Source organism: Apus apus, chromosome 7 (assembly GCF_020740795.1).
Source record: "Apus apus isolate bApuApu2 chromosome 7, bApuApu2.pri.cur, whole genome shotgun sequence".
Taxonomy (NCBI): Eukaryota; Metazoa; Chordata; class Aves; order Apodiformes; family Apodidae; genus Apus; species Apus apus.
This window is the reverse complement of record NC_067288.1, coordinates 10,208,052-10,222,257: the sequence shown is the minus strand read 5'-3', so window position 1 is coordinate 10,222,257 and position 14,206 is coordinate 10,208,052.

The following is a 14,206-nucleotide window of genomic DNA, read 5'->3' as shown; positions in this document are numbered from 1 at the left end:
ATGATCACATCATGGAAGAGCACTGAATCACAGTTCCATGTCAGTCAGTAGAACCAAAGTGACAGCCAAGAGACAGAAAGCACAACAGGATGCTGTTAGTCCTGCAGCTGTCAGCACAACCAGGCATCACTCCTCCATCCAGACTTGCAAAAGCACATGTTTACAGATGTGCATGTTCTGGCTACAGTTGGTATGCTGCTTAGACACCCCCTGCTTACACAATATTGCTCAATGGAGCTGCTGTACACACATGGTCAAGGGTACTGCTGTCACTGGAAAAACAGTTTTTGTACTAGAGGGGAGCCGTTGTTGAGAAATTTAAGTACTAACAGCTTGTTTGGGGAAAAAAAAGGTTGAGAGTGGGTTTGGGGGCCATTGCATGTTTGTTTTGAGAAAATGAAACTGGTTTTGGATGAGTATTTTCTGTTTCTCACACCAGTACTTCACTTGAGTAGCCTGCCCAGGTCTTTGTGACATCTGAAAAATAAATTACTGATCGGGTAATTCTGACATTATATGACATTAACAAGACCTCTCAAGAATAATGACTACCATAGTTCCATCTTACACAGTCATCTTTATTGTTCCAGACTGCATGAGAGGCTCAAGACAGAGTTCTTTTCTTCAAAGAAGAAATATTAGAGCCACTGGCAGAGGTGAAAGGGACTTGAGAAGTCCTACACGTTAACTGTAAGTAGTTACATATATGCACACTCTCACTGAAGCCAAACCCTCCCTAATGTGGATGCCACAGCATTCTAAATAGAAACTCTCTGATTTTCACAAGTGCTCCATGTTCACAGCTCCCCGAGGTTGTCCCTTACTATTATTACAACTGTCCAGTGAAGCAGACTCTTCTCTGGTTCAGCAGAAGAGGAAACTGAAGTCTTTCCACATAAGACTGTAATTTGCCAAGTAACACATATGATAATCTACAAAATCACTGCCATCCTTAATATATAGAAGAGTTATGCATCATTTATGGTAGAAACTTCAAGTGTAATATTCTTTGCACACTAAGTTATTAAAAAAGTCACATTCTATTATTTTGGAAAACACTAAATATAATTAAAAACAGATTTTCTTCTTTACTAACCTAATTCCAGTGATGGAATTAACAGAGTCCACAGCTGCAACCTGAAGACAGAACTTGGACAGGAGGTTAAGCTTAAATTTATTCTACAGAAGAAATATTGCAGGTTCACAAGTCACATCTAATAGAGCAGAACTGAATTCCAGCACCATCACGACAGCCTACATCTGGAACTACTATGATCATTCCTGATCCAGCAAGCATGCTTAACTGTTAAATTTATAACTATGTTTATAAATCCAACAAGCTTTGAGAATTCAGATTATTGGCCAACAAATTTTGAGTCTCTGTAATGATCACAGTGAGGCTTTTTAAATTCTTAGTAGTCAAGTTGTCATTAGTTCTCTAGTCACATGTGTTCCAAAATCCCTTTTCTGGGACCAATAGCCACTCCAAAAATCATTTTTTAATCTTACAATGGAGTCACCAATTTCACTCAATTAGGTAATAGAGGGGAAAGGTTAACATTGTTCTGTACAGAGAATCATAGAATCATTCAGGTTGGAAAAGAGCTTGAAGATCATTAAGTCCAACTGTTATCGTAACACATCCAAGCCCACCATTAAACCATGTCCTTAAGTGTAATGTCTTAAGTAGTTTTGTTCTTCCTTAATGTAAATCACAACTCAAATCATAACATGAGTGATATTTTCTTTTTTCTCTTCCATTTTCAGTGGTATCCAAACCTAGTTCCCTCATTTATTCTACACAAATTTTAGTTCTTCAATGCATTGCTCAAAACAAATTATTCCTAGCTATGCTGCGTAAAGTAACATTAGCAAAGCAAAAAATTAAATGAAATCTTTATATCAATCTCTTCAAAACAAAGTTGAAAAAAATGAGCATAAAATTCCTCCAAACCATTTTGCTGCATAACACTATGCAAAATACCTTAGCAAACATTTTCTATTTAACAAGTCTCAAAAGGGTTATTTACCCATGTGTGATATTACGAAGCACTTTACATACAGTCAACTGACAGCCCACAAAAAGCAAAGGGATTCCTGCATGATCCCAAGAGAAGAACCATGTTCAGACATCATTCTTAGAATCAGTTCACAGCTACTGTGCTAGAATCAAAGTTAATTAACATATGCAGAAGGATACATGTGGAGGACAATATTGTCTGTAATGTAAAATCAGTACAAAACTAAATAATAACAATAATAAAAATTATAATTGTAATTAATAATAATAATAATAATAATAATAATAATAATAATAATAATAATAATAATAATAATAATGCAAATTCTCCAATTGCTTATTCAGCTCCATAGCATGAACAGATTGTTTTTAGAAATTTTTCTGGTGTAGATATAATCTGTTTTGAGGTTAATGCATTCTCTACATTCAAGTAGAAGTGCAATACCACTCCTTCAGAAAACTAGCAAAAACACATTATGAGATGTACACTCTTTCAGACCCTTATTCTGCCAGCTTCTGCAAGCCGTATTTCAGGTTCCCTAATATTAAGAGGCCTCAACTTAGCTGATGAAAACATCAACTAAGTGACTCTCTCAATGACTATTTTCAGTGTTACCTTAACATGTAAATGAAAATATTTCAATCCTTGTAAATCTATTGGGAACACGGTTCAATTTGCACCTGCAAATAACTGTGGATGCAAAATTAGTGCCTGCTGTCTGTAATTTTTGTTTATAATTGACAGCACTGAGAGATCTTGATCAAAGGCTTGGGCTTTCTTGGACTACATTCTGTAAATATGTGGAATGAAAAGATGTGTTTGCTTACTGTAACTAAATAAAACACAGGGCAAAACAATTCTTACAAGATTCTTATGATACTCAAAATGTCAAAGCGCAGTTGGGATACTTCAAAAACCCTCAAGGAAGAGACAATAGACCAAACTGTTATTTTCTACAACCAATAAATGCTCAGAAACTTCAAACAGAAATTCTGTATAATTTCTCTTTTAATAGATACGAGGGAACCATGACCCAGCTAGGTAAATGGAGTTGCCCAAAACACCCCAGTAGCTGGCAAAGGCAGGAAACAAGTTCAGTATGTGCAAGCTCCACATCACATTGAATATGAAGAAAGTGTTAAACTACATGAGTACTAAAAACTTCTTAATAACTTGTATTTACCACTTTATATAGTACTAGCATATATAACGTGTAATATTATTATGCATAACGTCTATAACTGTTTACAAAATATTACTTCACACCTCCTCATTTTAGAATGGGAGTCAAACCAATGTGTGGTCTCACAAGCAAATGTGCAGGACAAATGGGTGTATCCCAAATGGTGTGAAATTACTCCTCACCTGAACAGGTAACTATGACACTTCATTAGGGGTTATGAACACCCAGGTCATAAAGAAGTCCATTTTTCTATACTATTTTTTTAACAATAAATAACAACATATAGCAGATGATAAGTTGGATAGCAATAATGTTTTTACTATTGTGATATCTCATAATTTATTTACTAAAATTAATAGAAATAATTTTAATGGCATTAATGAAATTTCATATATTTTTAATACACTAATAGATTTGGACCTCAAGCACTCAAATTAACTTATTTTCTTTGCTAGTTTTATTGACCTTATAGATAATAGGTCCATTAAACTCTTAATGCAAAATAGGCCTGCTAAATACATGCCCAGCTCAAAGCTGGCACGCAAGCCAAAAAAATGGTAAGCTGAAACATAACAGCAATCTCATTTTTAAATTGAGATTTGCTCACCTAATAGAGCTAAAAAGCATTCACAGGAAGTAGGATTCAAATACTAAAACCAGGTCTTCAGCTTCACAGTGTCAAAACTTACAAGGCTAAATAGTGAAATGAAGGTTGGAGCCTACACTGCAGGAGCAGCAAGACCATGAAGAGCACGATGAAGTAGAATTAACAATTCTGTTCTCACCACCAGTCATTTAACTCAGTCTCAAAGAGAAGGGTATGTAAAAAGCATTGGAATCCAAAGGGAAAGAAAGCAAAAAGCAAAAAATCCACTTTTCTCAAGAGTTTTAACATTTGGCGAAAACCCAAAACTGGAAGAGTGAAAAGAGAACGTAAGGTGCCTCCAGACTAAAAATATACTAGGATCTCAGGGAAAAAGCCAATCTAGATAGTACATACACACTTGTAAATTAATAGACACAGCATTTGGCATTGTAATATCTGATTTGCAAACTATAGGATTTGAGCCAGGCACACACAGAACACTCTCTGCTTGAGAATTTCACCTCCTGGCTAAGTGAAACACTGCTCACTTATCTGCTCTGGAAGAGCCTAGGCCTGTCAGCACCACCTCTGCTTTGTCTTTGGGTCCAGCTCTGAATTTAGCAACACTGGTCTGGCCCTCTAGTCCAGACGTTCATAGAGCAGCTGCTTTTCAACACCTTTTGATAAAACATATCTCAGGGCTCCCTCAGGCCAATACAGAGCAAGCTCAGTGTGGGAAGAGCCCCATTGCCAAGATCTGTGCAAGGCCAGAGGTTACATCCACTCTTTGCCACACACAGCCTAAACCACTAAATGCAATTCTTATAAGGAGAGAGAGAACAAAAATTGTTCAGAAGAGAACATTTTCCCTTCAAGCCTTCTATTGGCATCTGATGTCACCATGTTCAACATGGAAGTGAACCAGGCTCTGAATGGCTGACTCATTCAAATGTATTTCTTGTTAACATCTCTTACCTCTAATTACTGTTGCTTGGCAGGATGGGAGAACCAGTGTGTTGAGCACTCCAGCAATTACATTTATTACACCGCTTTCTTTTTGCCATCCTACGGCTTGCTTTCTTCCCTCATGTCAGTTTTCTTCTATGCTTTCATAAAAATACATTTATTATTTGACATTAGAGGTCTCCCACGGGCAAAAGTAGGTGGATTGGTAGGTATGAATTGGTCTTGGCAGTGCTCTTTTGCCTCCCTAGATCTGGTAGGAAGTCACAACTACTTGTTCAATTCTCTCATTGAATGGGATGTAAAGAAAGATGACTAAACTATGTAGATTTAGTGGTGAACAATTATTTGACACCTTTCCCGTTTACTGGCAACATCTAGCAGCTGAATATCTCCCAGGTTAGCCTCATGACACTAGTGCAAAGCAGGGAGACATGCTATAGCCATTTTATGCACGGAAACTGAATCTTGAAGATTTTGAGAAACTTACAAAGTCAATTACAGAAAGAGAGATTAATTCTGACACCTCGTCCACTGCACTAAGTACCGAGACCTACAGTTCCCTACTTCATCCAAATTACAGAAATTTGAAATTAGTCTTCCATCTGCATGTATTTCCCATGCACTTACTTCAAATTATCTTATCCAAGTCTATTTTACATTACACCTCCCAAAACATTGTCTTTGCCTACCGTGCTTGGAGTTTCAGTGTTGTGATATGTAACTCACATGTTTGATTTTGCTTGTTTGGATTTTTCTCTTTTGGACTTCAGTCTAAGGCTAGATGGAAACCACAACTACTGTTTTTCGAAGGAATGTTATATATGAGTCAAGGTAATTTGAAGCACATAACAGTCTGAGAAATTAGAATACATGCATACAGCAAAAAGACTAAAATACTAAAATTTTCTTCCAAAGTAAAGAGGTGGCTATGGGGTTTTTCCCCTCTCCTCGCCTGGTTTTTGGGGGTATTTTATTGGATGTATTAAAGCTCACATAATAATAATATTATGACTTTATAAATTAATGCTTCAATATCAATCAATATCTTTTATAGCTTGAAATACCTATAGCTTTGGCATTTAATTTCTTCCATAAATGTCTATATATTGACACAATTAGCTTTGCATACATAGATATTTCTGTTTACTGTAACTCTGGTAGCAAAAAGACTGCATATTTTGAATGGACTCATAAATATATATTGAATTTAATTTTTTAATACACAAAATCAATTTTCCTACTGGTTGGCTGGTTTGGTGGCTGCTTGAGAAAAGTATTTTCTATAAATATTTTTGTTTTGTACAACTAATTAGCCCATAAATCAGTACATTGTAATATGGCAGAGATTACCCTCAAGCCAATAGAGAGGGCCTGATTGAATGTACTTACCTCCTTCATAATTCATCTGTCTCCCATGTCACTGCATTTTTTTCTGCTTCTTTCAAACTTCGTGTTGCCACTTTTTTCTCTCTTCCTGTTCTTCAAATATATACACCAATTTAACCAATAAGCATACTTGCTATTTAAACAACAGATTTTCCCTCTATTTTGAACCAAGTGCAATAGGTTGATGAAGTATTTAAATAAACAATAACTAGACAAACATAGATTAATCAAGTTGATTCTGTAGTAAGATTTTTTACATGCTTTCCATTTTCACATTATTTATTAAAGCCATTTACTAACATTAAAAATGTGCCAACTCTCAAGCATAAAAAAGTTACTAAAAGAGGGGAAAGGAAAACTACAAATATAAAATTCCTGTAAAAGAACAGATATGAAAGACTGATTTAGAAGTTAGTTCAGCAACTTTATATAAAGAAAAAAACATAAGCAAATGCTGAACTTGAAGCAAATCCCCCTTGAGCGTACTGTTTTTCTTCCTAATCTGTAACACCTACTTTATTTTCCTCAAATGGCTTTCCATGGCTACAAAGAAGTAGGATTGTTCAGAGGAAGTATCACTTGTGAGTTGCATGCTATCAGTCATCCAGCCCGTTACAACTTTAAAATATATATTTTTTAATGTATAAATAAATACACACATGAGTTTGTCATTATTTCTACTGACTGAAGTTTCTGAGTGGTAATTCTTGTGTGGCAATTAGTTGGCAGTCTTAGTACAGCTGCTAACAGAGATGTGAACACTGATTAACAAAAGCTATCAGTATTTTTACCCCAGCTGTCAATCTTAGCAAAGGAAGAGGAATGAAGATGAGCCAGCCTTACAACTCTCAAAAAACAGACCTCAGAGAAGGAGGAAATACATTGACAAAACAGTATTAGAAAACACAGAACTTCAGCATGCATGAAGCATCTATTCTGTGGACAATTAGGATTCATTCTCTAAGGACTGACCAGTTTGCATTCATTAATGACTTGCTCCAGAATCCCCTAAATTCAAAGGAAAGCTTCACTTTGACTTCAACAAAACAGAATCAGGTTTTAAATTCTGTCGAAATTAATTTCAGGAAAGGAAAAAAGTAATCCCTTAGGCCTTATCTCTCTGATCCTACTGTAATCTGCAACATTTGTAAAGTTCCATGTACTATTTATTGTGCATTAGTCCATTGCAGCACTTAAAATTATTCTCATTTGAATGTTTCCACAGACCCAGCAGTTATGATGACAAATGTCTTAATTTTAAAAGCTGGTCTGCATGGTAGGCACCATTTCTATCCAACAGAGAAAGGAACTCCCTTGCTGAAACTCTTTTCACCAACAATTTGTTTGCCAGCAGCATGTTTTCCTGTTTAATCCATGTTAACATTTTGTTCACAGTTATCCTAACTGGCATGTATTCCATCTGATAAGCATCTCCTCTTTTCCCTCACAGAAACATTATTTATTTATGACATTATTGTTACAGACAACTAAACAGCCAAGAGGGAAACACATTTGCTTTTCTACAAATACCTGCACATGCTGTTAAACCTGTGTCATTCTTCTTATAGAAACATCTAAAACTGGTAAAAGGCTTCCTAGCATGTCTTTGGTATCTGCTGAGAACAAGGGACAGGGATAGACACATGCAGCAGTACAAAATCAGCAAGGGTTCAGGAGAATAGGAGGAAAATAATTACATTTCAGGTTGTTAGGTTGATACATGAAATTTTCTGCTTTCCAGCCCATGACCCCAGGACTAAAATAACACAATATAAAATTACTCAAATCAAGAGCTGCTTTCAGTCATATTCTCTGTATCTTTGCCAACACAGGAACTAGCTACTGCATTATCAGGAAAGCAGCATCCAAACATAATGCACAGTGAGGGGGTGGGAGGGAGGGGGCTGAAAGGGGCTGTAGTGTTGGTAAAGTCTTCTTAGAATGATGCGCTACTGGTATTGGCAGACTCTTTATTCATATACCTCCACTCTCAACTGAAGTCACTGGGGCCACTGACTCAAAACACAACAGGCTAAACTCAAAACCTTTGCGTTCTCAGCAGTACTCGGGTTTTCTACCTAATTGTGTCTAGCACAAGACAGGAAGGGCTGAGAGTTTTGCATCTTCCTAAGGAAAGCGAGTATCAAAGTTCTTCAGCTTTAGAAAGAAATGATTGTTGGGTTCCTTGAGATGCCTTTAAAAAACCCAAGATTTAAGAATTATCTTCATCTTCATTTTTACTTTATGCATGCACACTTATATATAAACATATATGTATATATAGACACACACAATACTCTAAATGCCGAGTATTGCTCCTTACTCAGATTCGCCTGACATCTTGTGGTTACATGTAACACAACACTCCATTTAACCAAACATCTGAATACTACCCGGATGCACATAAGCATGCTAATGGCTGTATAATTTAGGCAAGTACAAAACAACTCTTGAACAATGCAAGACAATTATTTCACTCAATCAGACATGAGGAAGTGTCAGCATCATGTTCTGGAAAGACAAGCTGCATAGAATTGTAAAAGCAAACCACAGTCACAAGGAAGAGCTTTGGCTACTGGACTAGAGTAGATGATAATAATAATACATTGCTCAGAAGTATGAACCTAACTAATCTGAAATAAAAATTGCCAGAATATCCTCAGTTCTTCTGATATTGCCATGTTAAATATTACTTTGATTTTTGTCACAGGAACCAAACTACTCCTGCTGCAACAGAACATTAGTGCAGTAGACTACATGGGGAAAAATACGTCCTCTCAGACAGGAAAATATATGTCTAACAAAGAAGACTGGTTTTGCCCATATACACAGACACATCATGGGTATATGTGTGGCAGAGGTTGGGGGGGGCAGGGGGAAGGTGGAAACACCCATCCTGTGAAGAGCAGCTGCTTTTTCATTTCCTAAGAAAGGTGGTCTATTGATTCATTGTCAAGAAAAATAACTTAAATCTCAAGGAAGGAAAAAGATTCATCCTTTAAGGAGGATTTGCTGCCCTGTCTGAAGAGGTTTGACACTCACCTCCAGTACTACATTTTGGCATAAAGATGAACAATCAAGCAATAAGACAGAGAAAATAATTTGTGCAGTTTTATTAGTTTCCACACCGCATGTTCCCAGATATATTCATGTATCTCCTCAGCCAAGAGTGTGCACAGCTGGTATTTCTGGAGTCAACTCCAAAGCTATTTAACAGAGCAGTGGGGTTATATTAGCAGGGGGGGTTACATTATGGATCCCACCACTCTCCTCTGGGAGTCTGCTCCTGCTCTTGTTGAAGTGAAGGTATCATCATGCTCATTATCTTCAGAGAGAGCCAGATAAGGTTGCCAAAAAAACCTGTACTACTCTTTTACATGCTTGTACTTTCACCTCTTCCAGCCTATGACTTACATTTCATTTTCTTGCTGGTACCACAAGACACTGCAGCTGTTCACTGACCATGCTCTGGGGTTTCATTCTTTGTGAAGGAGATTCCAATCGCAAACAACTTTTAAAAGAATTGCAACAGATAATTAACAAACAAGCAACAGTCATTAAATTTTAATTACAATAGATTGCAAGAAATGGCAACTATGAAGTTGCATCTCATAAATGTTCTGGTGAGTGAAAAACCTCAGAGATGGACTTGACTGTTCCCAGATGAAAACAGTCATGGGTTCAGGCAAACTGCCCCAGGGCAAAGACTGGCTGGAAAGGAAGCCTCCAGCTTTCAAATGGCCACAAGATGAGAAATTCTAATTGGCTAAATCAGCTCCTGTTCATTTTTTTTAAAAGTTTCTTTCTTCATATTTACAGAAATGCTGCCGTAGCCCTGGAGCTCTGGGGTTTGTTCTAATTGCCCTGGTTGCAAGTGAGGTCATGTAAAATGTGGAAAGGAAAAAATTTACTACCCCTTCATATCTTATCAAGAAGGAAATTACAAGGTTATGTACATTTGCATTTCTAAGGAACTCCGTATCTGTGCAAATTTTGCAGTTTGTCTTCACAACTTCTGCGTTTTGTTACACAAGTCACACACGTGGGATTCTTTCATAAAGGATTAATACTTTTTTAATGCAAATTAAAGGTGATCTGAGGTGGAAACATGCTGGTGGAAGCATTGTAGTAACAGCAGGAAAGAATTCATCCTGTATACCCACAGTGCTGTGGGGATCTTTTTAGCACCAAGTTCCCAGTGTGTGCGTTTGACAACCAGTCTTTTCTATGTGGATGATCACTTGGAAAGTAATGTTACAGATAACTGAAGGGCTCTGCTTATCAGCTGAAAGCTCCAACTCTCCAAAAGGGACATTACAGATGTTTAATAGCCAGGTTAACCAGATTACCTTAGATAACTAAAATCATAAATAGGGAACACTGCTTTTAGAAGGTAAGGGACTGCAGGAAATGGGCAGTAAGAAGTACGTGATTTGGGTAGAAGGAATGGTCTATACCTATCCCTCAAGTCCCTATAAAGACACAAGATGGCTGTACAACACCAACACAGTAAGACTGGGTCAGTGCTGACAACGGAATCTCAAAGGGCAGCAGGGCTTGGCGAGGTACTACTGGAAGAAGGAAGGCACATAAAAATAGGACACAGGGATAAAGTACTCAAAGGCACCAGGGATATTCTTCCTTCAAGCAGCACAGGGAGATGCAGAAGGAAGATTAGTAAACCCAAACGCTCTGACTCTGAAAGGGACAAGCTAATAAGCAGAGGATCTGCTCAGAACAAAGGGGCCAGTGCCGTCCCCTGAAGCCTTAGTTATAGGTATACTTTGCTCACATAATTAGGTATAAAGGATCTTACTGTTCATTGCTGGTTTGGACTTGAAATGTCACAATGTTTAGTCACTCTTCTATGGGGACTGCTACTCCAATATATATATCTTGTGTAAAACTAGGCAGAAAAGGAAAAGGACTAACAAAGTAAAACAATCCACCATTTTCCTTCTACTTGTTGAATAAGGCAAAGAACGGCAAAGCAGCACAGAATTAAAGGCAAATTACACAGCTAACAAGCCTGCATACTAATCATTGAAAACAGAGTTAGCAGATGCATCTGTATTTAGTGTGTGAAGTCCCATTTCCTGAACTTTGCTAAGTCCTGCTGCTGACTTAAATCTAGCCACAATTTTATCCAGAAGATGTATCGAGTCACGCTGTGTGAGAAAATGGAGGCCAGCCAGTGTGTAAGATGGGAGGAACACTGCATACCTTAGTCTTGAAATACATTTAAAAAATTATGCCATGAGAATTTTTCTCTTCATAGGGAAATAAACTATATTTGCATTGTACCAACACAGTAGCTTAGTCCCCTCCTTCATGCACAGCTGATGCAAACTCCCACTCTTCTTGTTAGAGAAAACACCTGGGTCTGTTTCAGCTGTATTAGTGGAACCTGATTTTTAAAGTTCCAAAGATGCATATCTGACATGGAATTCCCAAATGCATCTTTAAAATCTGACCCCTACAGGTCCACTGGCAACGAAACAAGACACAGGATATCCTATCATGTTCCAAAACATTCTTGAGAGATAACAAATGAAAGAAAACAGCAGGATTGTAGGATCTAGCAAAGCAAAGGATATCTTGCACAAGGTGAAACAGTTGAAGAATATATCATCTGGTCCCTTCCTCAAAGTAACTGGAAAGCTCTGTCATCACAAATGCTTAGGGAGACTATGGCCAGCAAACCCTCCCCTTCAGCAAGCTCATTTCAGCGGCAGTTCTAGAACACGAGCATGAACCCAGGAGAGAGCAGATGTTAATTATAGCAAAATGGTATCACAGCCAAACTGAAATTTGTTTTGGTTTCATTTTGCCTTATTAGTTTGGCAGCACTCCCAAACAATGTGAACTACAGAGTATGCAAACCCTGACCATTTGACAAAGATAGATGTAGACTTGCCCATCCTATGTAACCAAATGTCACCTACGTAGTTATTAGCAATTTTCCTTAAGCTAATGCATCATATGTCTTTTTGACAATAGTAATGGCTGGGTTCTGACAAAGAATAATTACCGTTTCACTTGACAATGTTAAAATAAAACCAAAAATCAAACATGAAATTATTACTGAGAAATGTAGGAGAAATTACAGAAGGGTATCATTTTGCTAGAATTATCAGTAGCTTGACTGACCTTAATTTAGTTCTAATAAGCACTGAGTGCAGTACAAGGCTCTAAAGCAAACTGAAATGGTCATTACAGGGATTTGATACGAGGGTGCCCTCAGTGCTCAAGGAGCTTCAGTGCTAACCAGAGAACAACAGTGCTCCTAGGAGTATCCGTTCCCACCCAGTCTGGGGCTTAATGGCCTAATTCTTCAGTTTTAAACTTATTTTAAACTGTCAAGCTATTGTAAACACTGAAGCTGCACAGTGTAGCAAAATGAGGAATAATGCCATGTCCTCCAGACTTCAGCTGCAATGCTCCTCCAGCACACCCCTTCTGGGAAGTAATGAAAGGGGCTGAACAGTAAGTACTACAATTGTCTCCTTCCAACCCTCAGACGTTTACAGTATTCCATTGTTTCACTTTCAGCAATTTGAACTAAGCTCTCTCAATATTCCAATCAATTGCTTTTTGATTTACTGCCTTCCATGGTACTTTCCTCTTTCATTTATCGGTGCACTTGACTTGTATTTCCCACGGGGACACTGTGTGCTAGAATTGTGTGTCATTCTTTTAAAATGCCTTTCATTCCAGTACAAGTTTAGGTTGTACCCTGTAGGGTGCGCCCCTGAACTAACTTCTTCACTCCCCAGTCCTAGCAGAAATCTCTGCCTCTCCAGCTAGCAGTTTCTCCCACCACAGCACTGATTAGAATTTTGACCAAAATCTTCACCTGAATCCTGTCTCTATGGGACTGCGCTAGGCATAACAAGATAGCAAAGTTAAACATCTTTCAGCTTGCATTTATAACATAGTAGCATCTGATTTCCTACCTTCAAATGCACTGGTTGTACTCTTTGTCACCCCTGAGGAATAACGGATACAAACAATGAGTGGACTTTGCCCACATATCTATAGTACCAGGCAATCGAGACTTGAGGATTGTTCTTTTTATGCTGGCCATTAACCACTGCCAAATAAGTCAGAAGATGCTTGTGCCAGCTGAGGGCAAAATGGGTGACAGAAAGAACATTAGAGCAGCTCTTCACAACCCACTGACTCACACATCACTTCACTGACCAGCCATTATTTGCTTTACAGTAGGTGGAAACTAAGGTATTTTCCTAACAGTGAATCTAACGTATCCCTCTGCATTCTACCCAGCCCTCAAAATACTCTGTCATTCAAGCCATTGTTACTCACATAGATAATTTTCTTGCACACACAACCCTCATCCATCCCTCACAAATATTCTGATTTTATTAAGCAACAGAATTATCATATTCTCTGAATAAATCAATTTTCAATACCATTATGAACAGGGAGACCTTAAAAAAGATAAAGCCTTTGTGATAGCAATCTCTTCACTAGAATTGTCTGTTTTTCCCATACATACAAATTGCAGAATTTATCCTTAAGTCTACATATGATGTTATTTGTTCTTAATGTATCAGAAACTAATAAAGAATCATGCCAACACTGTATTCCTAATTCACAAGGCCAAGGAATGAGATAGGGTGGGGATTTTCTAGAATTTTAATTAAACCTACGGGAATCAATAAAACACTTTGTTTTATTCTAGCACTTGTTTTTAGGTGATAATATTTTCATGCTGCTGCTTGTTTAGTTGTACTAGAAACTACATTATCTGCTCAGCTGCAAAAAGACTATTGATTTGTATATAAAGCCAGGCAAAAGTACTGGTTGTTTACACAGGATTCAGAGTTCCTGTGAATAGTGTCTGTAAACAGTCACTGGACTCCAGTATAATACAGAATGGTTTGGGTTGGAAGAGACCTTAAAGATCATCCTAGTTCCAACCCTCCTGCATAGGCAGGGACACCCCCCACTAGATCAGGTTGCTCCAAGCCCCATCCAGCCTGGCCTTGAGCACTTCCAAGGAGAGGGCATCCACAACTTCCCTTGGCATCCGGTTCCAGT